Below are 9,827 nucleotides of genomic sequence, written 5' to 3'. Positions count from 1 at the left end.
ATCTAAAGCAGACTCCATGCTGATAGCAGATACCCCAGTGCTGGACTCGAACTCATGAGCCGGCAGACCATGACCTGAGCCGAAGTCAGATGTTTGACTGACTGAGCCACCGAGGAGTGTTTCCATTTCTTAAAAGCATGTATTTCTTCTGTAGTTTAGTTTCCTGCCGGATCATTTGTTGGTGTTGTTTAGTCTCCAGTGCATATGGGAAAGAGCTTTGTCCCTGGCACTCATGTGAAACCTTGGTGGACTGTGATGTCCATGCCCATGCCCATGCTGAGGGGAACTGGAGGATGCCAGTGAAGTTTCCACATCTTCCTGTCAACCCACCAAGACAGCCAACTAGACAGAGGACAGAGGACATTTACTATATAACCCAGAGCTCCTGAGACTTAACAAGACTCCCCTCAACAGAGCCTGGGGAAAACTGTGCACACGTGCTGCAGACCTAGGCAGAGTCTCCCTGCATTGCCGTGTTCAGAAGAGGAGCACATTTTGCCGCCCACCTCGCAACCCCAGAAGTTGCAGAGAGCACCCAATGCAACTTTCCAGCTTCCTTTTCCACTCAGTGGGTGGAACCAGATCCAGCCAGGGGGAACACTAGCAGAGGTTTTACAAGGAGCAATGGAGAGCTCTGACCATTATTGAGGGAATGTGCTGGAGTCCCTTGTGGTGCCACAATTAGCACAATACATTTAAGATCCTTATTTCCTTAAAACTTTGGTCCTTGCTCTTCTCTTCTCTCAGTAAATCATACCTACACTTCATTATCCATCTGTAGTTTCGTTCTAAAACTTTCCTGACCACCTCAGCCTAATATCAACACACCTCTTCTAAACCAGGGCTGTACACGTTTGCTCAGTTAAACTGACAAGGAACTGTCTGGTGATGTCTCCTCTCTGGCTTTTGTCAGTTATTTAAATCTTTGCTTTATCTTTGACTTTACCTTTGTCTTCTGTCCCAGCATGGGCAGGGCTCTTTCACTAAACTGCTTCCTAGGACCCACACACAACCTTCCCATAACATAGATTTGCAAATACTTGCAAATCTGAAATACTACAAACAAGAGAGCCAGGAATTCTGATTTTTTAGTCTGGCGATTTATGTATTTATGCTTCCCTCACCCCTTCCAGAGTTTATGAGTACTGTTCGTGAAAAGGAATTCAAAATTTAAAATGAATAATGAAATTCATAAATATTTAATATCAATTATAAGCCCGTGAAGAATGAAAAACTCTACAGTAGCCAACAGTGCAAGTTAACAAAGACAAAAAAAAAAGGAACAACTGGTTTCAACTAGAGAATGATGTTCATGTTTAACATCCAATAAAATGTCATGAACAAAGGTGGTAGAAACTTAGAAGGATAACTAGTCTTGTCAAATAGAAATAGGTGTGGTGCGTGTGTGTTTTAAATTAAAAAATCAAATTCAAGGCTCCTTTGCTTAATGAAGCCAGTTCTTTCATCTTTTAAAATGACAGTTAAAGTCAAAACTGGAGTTAAAGTCAAAACTGCAAAAGGAGATTTAGGACCTCCCCTCAGACATTAATAAACACTTCTCCACATTCTAAAACTATTAGACATAATTTGGCATAATTGCCAATCTTTCCTGAGCAAAGACATGCAACTCAGTTGTTTTAACTGCTCTGCTCTTTTCACAAAGAGCGGGCACCTCGGTTCAGGGCTCAAGGTTCATGCCTTCTCGGAGAAATTGTGAGATGTGTTCTTGGCCCTGAATAGTAATACAGGTTTTTATTTTCTCCAACTCACGTGAGTAGCGGAACAGAGACACACATTTGTTGAGACCCAAAGATATTTTCTGTGGCGCTGCATTGAAGAAAATTCATGTAAGGAGAGCAGAGACATTTGTTTTTATCCCCTCAGAGCCAAATTCCACTTGAAGTTTGTTGAATCTTGAAACTGCATAGACCTCGGGGCGCCTGGGTGGCTCAGTAGGTGAAGCATCCAACTTCGGCTCAGGTCATGATCTCATGGTTTACGAGTTCAAACCCTGCGTCGGGTTCTGTGCTGACAGCTCAGAGCCTAGAGCCTGTTTCTGTATCTCCGTTTGTCTCTGCCCCTCCCCTGCTCCTACTCTGCCTCTCTCTCTCTCTCTCAAAAGTAAAACATTTAAAAAAAATTTTTTTTAAACTGCATAGACCTCAAATATTTCATTCCAGGAACATAGGCTTTCTTATGGTGGTTTCCTATCCAGCTTGCTTCACCTGTCTATTTTAGATCTTAAACCCTCAGGGCAGACACCATCTATCTTAGAGCAACTTCCTTAGAGTAATGTTATGCTGATGAGTTCAGTAAATCTTAAACAGCAATACGTCTCCCATGGCCATTCCCAGCTACCTTTTATTATCCTGATCTCCCAATTTCAGGGTGTGTCGTTGACTATCCTTCCGTTAAACTATTGGAGTGGGTAGGAATTTTCCAAGTCAAGTTGTGATTATTCATTTGGGATCTATTCCCTGGTATATAGCAAAGGGAAGGAAGGAAGGGAGGGGAGGAGGAAAAGAAGGGAGGGAGAGAATGAGAGTCATATCGATCAATATCAATTATAGTAAGACTAAAAGGTAGCTTTGTTTCTTAACTGGGCAAGACATAGCCTGTTGAGGATCAGCAACGTTTGGAAACAACTTATTTAACTTTTCCCATCTCTAATATATTTTAAAAGCATTCATTTCCTTCCTTCTCATCCCATTTGTTTAAATAAATTAATCAGTTTGGCATCTGGCTGGCTTAGTCAGTAGAACATGTGACTCCTGATCCCAGCGTTGTGAATTCAAGCCCCACATTGGGCAGAGATGACTTAAAAAAAAAACAGTAAATCAACACGCTCTAATGTTGAATGAATTTTTTTTCAAAATGTTCAGTTGGAATATTTTAAAAAGTTCTTTTACCTTTGTACCTACTAAGAAGCATCAGAGTTAGTCAAAAAAATGCAGGAAATCTTTCTGGGTTAGTAGAAGATTGTCTCTGCTCATGCAAGCATATTAACAGATATTTCTTTGAGGAATAGCTTGAGAGCTTGAGAACCTTCATAGTAGAAGATACCAGCCCTGTGCTGACTGTGGTGCTTACAGTGAATCATTGAATAAATTATTACCATCCACAGAAGCTGCTCTTTGGATAATTAGCAATTTCAATCTAAGAAAGATACTGTAAAGTACACTTCAGCTTCAGCATCAGTAGACAAAATGCCAGGGTAAGTAGCTAAATTAGACTGCTTTAAATACTATCTAGGCCTTTTATTTTCAATCATATGCCCTTAGAAATTTCTACCTAAAACTATATTGTATATAATCCTTCTAGAGAAGGTAGTAGCAAACTGAGAATTCATAAGAGAGAAATGGGATTTCACTTTAATTTTAGAAACTTGCCAAATAAAAGACTTCCAGGTAGAATTTATTATATGTACCTAAATAAACAGAATGTGCAAATTGTGCAATTTCACAGCTTTCTCCCCCCAGTTTGGGGGGATGTGGAACATTCCCTATGGTCACTAATTTGATTATGTCTATGAATTAAGTTGATGGGTGTGTTTCACTTGGGAAATTCAGTGCTGTATAGTTGAAGTACAGGTTTTATGACCTCTGTCCTGCTCCCTATTTTGTAGCTTAAAAAGACTAGAAATTTAACACTAGGCAGAAGATTCTCTGAGACTTGCGTTTTTGCTGCACTGTGACTAAGATAAGCTTAAACGAAAAGAATACAGTCAAATGTTTTGCAGGTTCATTTCAGAATATTGTTATTATTGCAAACAATGATAGTCTATTTTTTATAACTTATATCAGTTATTATTTAATAACTACAAAAAGGAAAGGAAAAAAAGAGATGGTACATTTACATTACTTGCCTCAGGTTTGGAATCAAATGGGAGTGGGGGGTGAGGATATTTTTTTCCTCTGGCATGATCAAAAACAGACATAGATAAAATTTAACCCGGCAACTTCTCTTGCTTCTTTAGCCTTTCACAAAACACCTAAGAAGGTTTACCAACTCCAGTGACAAAAGACCAGGAATCATTCAAGAATTATTTATTCTGAGCATTACAATGCATGTCTATGAGGAGATTTTAATAAATACATAGGTGTTTAGAAAAAAAAGATTATCATAAAATATAAAGCAGAAATAATTTACAAATGGACATAATTGAAACAATACTACTTTCTTAATATGACATTTCCCTAAAAGCTCAAAACACATTTTTAACAATTAGAATCTCATAATTATCCTTGTGGAAAGGTACACATCCTACATTTGACCACTGGACTTTGAAAAGAAGAGGTGTTTTTTTTTTTTAATGACTTCATCTTGCACCCTTAGAAATGTATTTTAAAATTAAGTGACCAGAAGACATTTCTACTGGCAAAGCATTAGCAGGGAAGAAACCTCGAAAAAATTAGCAGTGAAACACTGAATCATTTCTTCCGTTAGTGAAAGTCATAGGCAAAAGTTCTAAAATTATACAATTACAAAAATAAATCAAGTTAGCGTGTCATTTCTGCTTTTCTACATTAATAAATTAACCATGTAACATTGTTCAAAATTATGTCAGTTACGCATATAATAATCTTTTAAATTAATGAAGTGATGAAGCAGTTTGATGACACCCATGATTTACAGGGCTGCTTTTAGCTAATGTTAAAAGCCTTTCATTTAATAAATTGCCCCCTTGAGAAATTACCAAAAATGAATATTTTCTATGCTAAATGTTTCAAGGTTTACACTTTTTCAATATATTAACAAACGGCAGGGGAGATGCATTTTTCAAAATATATCTTCTTTTACATATTTTTAATTGAAATTAATTAGTATATTACCTTAGAAGGAAATGATTATACGAGATCATTTGTGAGAATTTTTGTGAAGCAGTAAAGCTGAATTGAAACAATGAAATCAATCATAGTCTTACAAAATTTGGATGATAAACTGGAAATCATTTCAAGCCTTTTCGCCTAAAAGAGAGCAAGTCCATAAAATTTGTGTTCTTAAAATATAGCTAGTGCTCTTTACTCTTAGCTTACTCACTGCATTCATTGTGTTTGTTTTCATTAAGACTGGCTATCTTACTAGTAAGACTTCTTAATTTTTTTTATAGTTTTTGTTTTGCTCATTTTTATCTAAACATTTCTCTGTGAATTGTTATATGTGATTTTAGCTCCAGTTATTTCTTAATTCAGTCATGAATAACAACAGTCAGACCTTACCAAGTATATCATTTCCATTGTCTTGTGGTTTTATGTGACCTCAGAGACATGTCTGAATACAAGAGAAATAATGTCTTATGGAGAGATGCTATATAAGTTCGTTAGGAGAGCAAAATAGATTTCAGTCAAGCCAGGATATGCTTGCATGTGATAACAGCAAGAAAGAAAAGGAGCTAAATATAACTAGGAAAGAAAGCCTGAAATTGATGTTCCCTGTGCTTATGGATTTGTTTTCATAATGTGGAGACTGATTTTTATTCCACTTCTGAATTAGTAATGTGCCTAGTACATTGGGCCAATTTCTTTTCAAAGCATTTGCAGCTCTAGCCCTGAAAACAAGAATAATTAATCTGTGCTTCTTGAGTCCAGTGGATGTAATTTTAGGCAGGCAGATGTCAAGGAAATAATTTTTAGAATTCTTATAATCGATGGCAATGAAATGGAGAATTGCCTGTTGGCATTTCAAATGATTTTAAGGAATTTCAAACTTTCATCAATGAATTTTTAATGTGTACTAATCATGGATGCTCATGGGTTTGTAGTCTATGCACAGTGAAACAGAACTTTAAGCATATTATTATTTTCCTTTTAAAATGGCTTGAAGAAAGTAATGAAAGTGCTGGAAATTCAAGACTTTCTGTCCTTTTATAACATATAACTGCATCCAACTGTGCTTGAATACAATTAGTTGAGCAAGCTACGTTTTTAAGAGTTAATAAAGAAAACTGAAAAGAATCAATGGTCATTCAAATATACATATCCCACATATGAACATTTGCAGGAGGGTCTCACTTCCCGCTAGAGCTACATTTGGACTCCTGACTATCGCTTCCCCTGATGAGCCTGTACAATCTGCAAAAGTCTGTGCACATTTGGGAGAAATAGTGCATGAGCTTTAGGATGGCAAATTTCAAAACATGACCATCTCTCAAAGTTTGAAATATCTGATATTGTACTGACAGGAAACTCTTTATTATCATTAGAATTATTTCTGGGAAATCTCTTCACTGAATACAAAATGATATGGGTATAGAAATGGATTAAAATCCTAGCTTGGATGTGTACAAGCTATTGAAATCACAAGAGAGGTAGCAGAGAGATCAAGAGCTCAGAGGGTTATCAACAGAAGGGTAGACAACCCTATGCAAGGAACGATAATTTTGAAATAAAAGTTTAATTTCTGATGACTCAAACCTCATGTTCTAATCCACACTAACTTCGGGAAATATGATGTTACCTCTCTGGACCTTAGTTTTATCTGTTCTTAAAGTGGAGTTGCAGCCTCATTTTTAGCAAGAATCATAACATCTTTTCTCTATCTTTGTGGAACTGTAAACACAAATAACATATGAAAGCATTTGAACTCTCTGAAAGAATTGTGCTATCTCGACCTGAAATTCAAATAACTGGAATTTTTCAAGGCCTTTGAAAGTAGGCAATGGTGCAAAAGCTTACAGATTAAACATATATATATTATATACATATATAAACATATATATGTTACAAAGTTTTATGTGATGTTATAGCAGATTTCCTTTCTTAAGTATGTTCAATTGGACTAATATATTGATGTTTTCTGTACATACTCCAACTAAATGGCAGAAGGAGGAGGACAAGGCATAAAGGCTTTATTTTCCCCCCATGATGTTCTAAATGGAAACCTCAATGGAAAGTGTACATCTTAAGTTGACTCCGCATAAAAACAGACACACGGTGGCTGAGTAGCTTAAAGATGTATCTGCATTCTCTAGTTTAAAAGCAGCACTTTGGAAGTCAGGCACTTTGACTTTTTACAACACAGAGAACAGCAAATCTGCCCTTGTTTTTCAAAACAGAGTGCAGGTCTCCTCACAGACACAGATCCAATAAAATGCTCTATTTATTGGCTAAGCATTAACGGCGTCTCTTATTTTACTCCTGTGACCCTCTTTGGCAGTTAGTCACACATTCCAATTGAGCAGACGCCACAAAAATATCCCTTATGTATAAAGAAAGAGAAGAGTCTAATTGGCCATCGACCTCTCCCTTCCAGCTCCCCTGGTGTCACAACCTCTCGGCTTCCAATTTGTCACCCTTAGGGCCAGCCAATCTGGCCTGGAAAGACTGAGGCAGGCAAGACTAAGCCTGAGGTTCAGGGCCAGTTCTCTGCCCCACCCAGAATCCACCCTTCTGTGATCAAAGCTTCAACAAGTACCATCACCACCACCTGAGTCAGTGCTCCTCAAAACACAGCACACATAAAACTGAATGTTACCTAGAACCACATTACTATTTGGTTTTTATTTTATTTATTTTTACTATTACCTTCTATTCATAGCAATAGTATTGCCATCCCATTTATGATAATGACAGAAATTCCCTTTTAAAACACATGCATTTATAGTTAAAGAAACTTTTGTAAAAAAATTATGCAAATAATAGCACAGGGAAGCAAAGATATGGCAATAATCATCAAAGTGATTTGTGGATAGCTAAAGGCTAGAAAACACTGAGCCAAAGAATGTTAAAGCAATTATGGGGAAAGAATAAACACACTCCCCTTTCAGCCAAATTTTTATAATAATTATTAGGATTCAGTGGTAAAGTGCCTTCCTATATATTTTTATTTGATCTCTTTACGGCACTAGCAAAGTAGGTAAGATATATTATTATCACCATTTTACAGATGGGGAAACTGAGGGTAGAAGTCTCAAGTGATTCACTAAAAGTCACACAGCTAATTAAGTCCTGAGAAAGAAATATTAAGCCTTCAAAATAAGGCTTTCTGCAAATAGAATACACTTTTCAACTGAACACACTATTCAATTAAAGAGGTCACAAGGGGACTGCAGAGTTAAGTATCGCCTTTGTATTAAATTTGTGCATTCACTCACTGAACAATATTTCAGTACTTTTCCCAACTGTACAACAGACATAATAGGAAAATTCCTTCCGAGCAATATAGGATATGAACCCATCTGAACTAATTAGTTCACATGGTGTTAGGAGGTTAACTATCTGATGGAGATAAAACACTTTATTGATGGAAAATGCAATATTAAATCCCAAAAATTACTATTACTTGTATCACTGTTCAGTATTTATATTCAGTGAAGTTATAGGTAAAGAAAAAATATGAATATCATGCCGTTATTATGCTTCTTGTTCAGTCCTTGGAGAGATGATATTTAATCCTGTCGGTCACGCTTGTGGGGCTATCGGCATTTGTCAGGGAGGACTNGATAGACATTTAGAGACAGGCAGACAGATGCACATATTCAGGAGATGCTGCCACTTTGTTGTTTTATAGAAAGAAGTATTAAAACGAACCTTGGTTTGCCACCATATTTGTTCTTAAAAAATAAGTCATAATTTCTGAAAGCAAAATTTATAGTTTCAATTGCAGATTTGGTCATCTGAGTCTGTACACTAAGACCCCAAACTGTATGGCATCCTTAAATTAAAATGGTCCTTCGGAAATGTAAATGTTTCCACATGGAAAGGTATATACCTGGCCCCAAGTCTGAGTTACATAAACATACAAAATGCCCATAGAGTTCCCAGAATCATTGACCAGCTAAATGCATTCAAGGTTTCAGCATGGAAAGCCACACTTTCTGACAGGCAAAAAGCAGATAAACAGAAATGTATTACATCCTTGCGATTTTCCAGTAAAAGAGCCAATCTGAAGGTTCTCTAAGAGGAAATCTGACTTGGTTTTTCCTAAGAATACTGTTTTACAGTATGATTTATGGGGTTTTTTTTTTCAAAGAAACAAAGGCGCTGCTCATTTTAACAATAAACGAACCTTTGCATTTTCCTCCTAGAAAATATTTCCTTTAGTGATACTGGCGATACCCATTGGTACAAGGTAGGCATGCGATCTGAACTAAAGTTCTGAAGTGCAAAGGAATGTAACCTGAACTCAGAGTGGAAAGCTAGAGACCACTTACTCAAGCATAATTATGTGAAACCTCCCCCCCCACACACATTTCATGCTTATATTAGTGAGCATTTTCATTTTCCGTGTGCAATCACTTACTGTCCTTTCCCGCTATTAGTGTTTCAAGAAGCAAGGACATTTAAATGAAAAAAGGGGAAAAAAGCCCTCTGCTAATTTGAAGCTGAGCATCCAATCCACTAAAATTGACAAAAGTGTCCTCTTGATAACTGCCATTTTCCAATAATACAGCTTCCCAGGAGGGAGACTTACTGGGGAAGGAGCCAGTTAATGTGACTGTATCCTGCATCTCCGTATCAGTGCAAACTAACGTCTTTCATTGCAAAGAGTTATTTTTCAGGCCTTTTGAACAAGGGCCCTCTTGTAGACAAAACTACACAGAAAGCTCATTTGTGAGTGGCCCTATCTGAACACTTTTCTGCTCTCTTCAGTGGTATTCGGCACCTTACGAGTCCTTTAAAAAGCCCGGCTGATGAATTGTTACATGACATGCAAACAGCTCGAAACCTGCCAGCTTAAGGAAGCTCAGGACAAGCAACTTGCTTGTCCCCGAGTGCTGCAGTTCTGGTTAGACAGGGAGAGCACAGAAAGATTAAAAACTGCCTATGCGTGAGTATGCTTCACTTATTTAAGATTCATTTTACTAAAGCGGAGGGGGTGGGGGGGGG

Source organism: Crocuta crocuta, unplaced genomic scaffold (genome assembly GCF_008692635.1).
Source record: "Crocuta crocuta isolate KB4526 unplaced genomic scaffold, BGI_CrCroc_1.0 scaffold113, whole genome shotgun sequence".
Lineage (NCBI taxonomy): Eukaryota > Metazoa > Chordata > Mammalia > Carnivora > Hyaenidae > Crocuta > Crocuta crocuta.
This window is presented reverse-complemented; position numbering follows the sequence as displayed.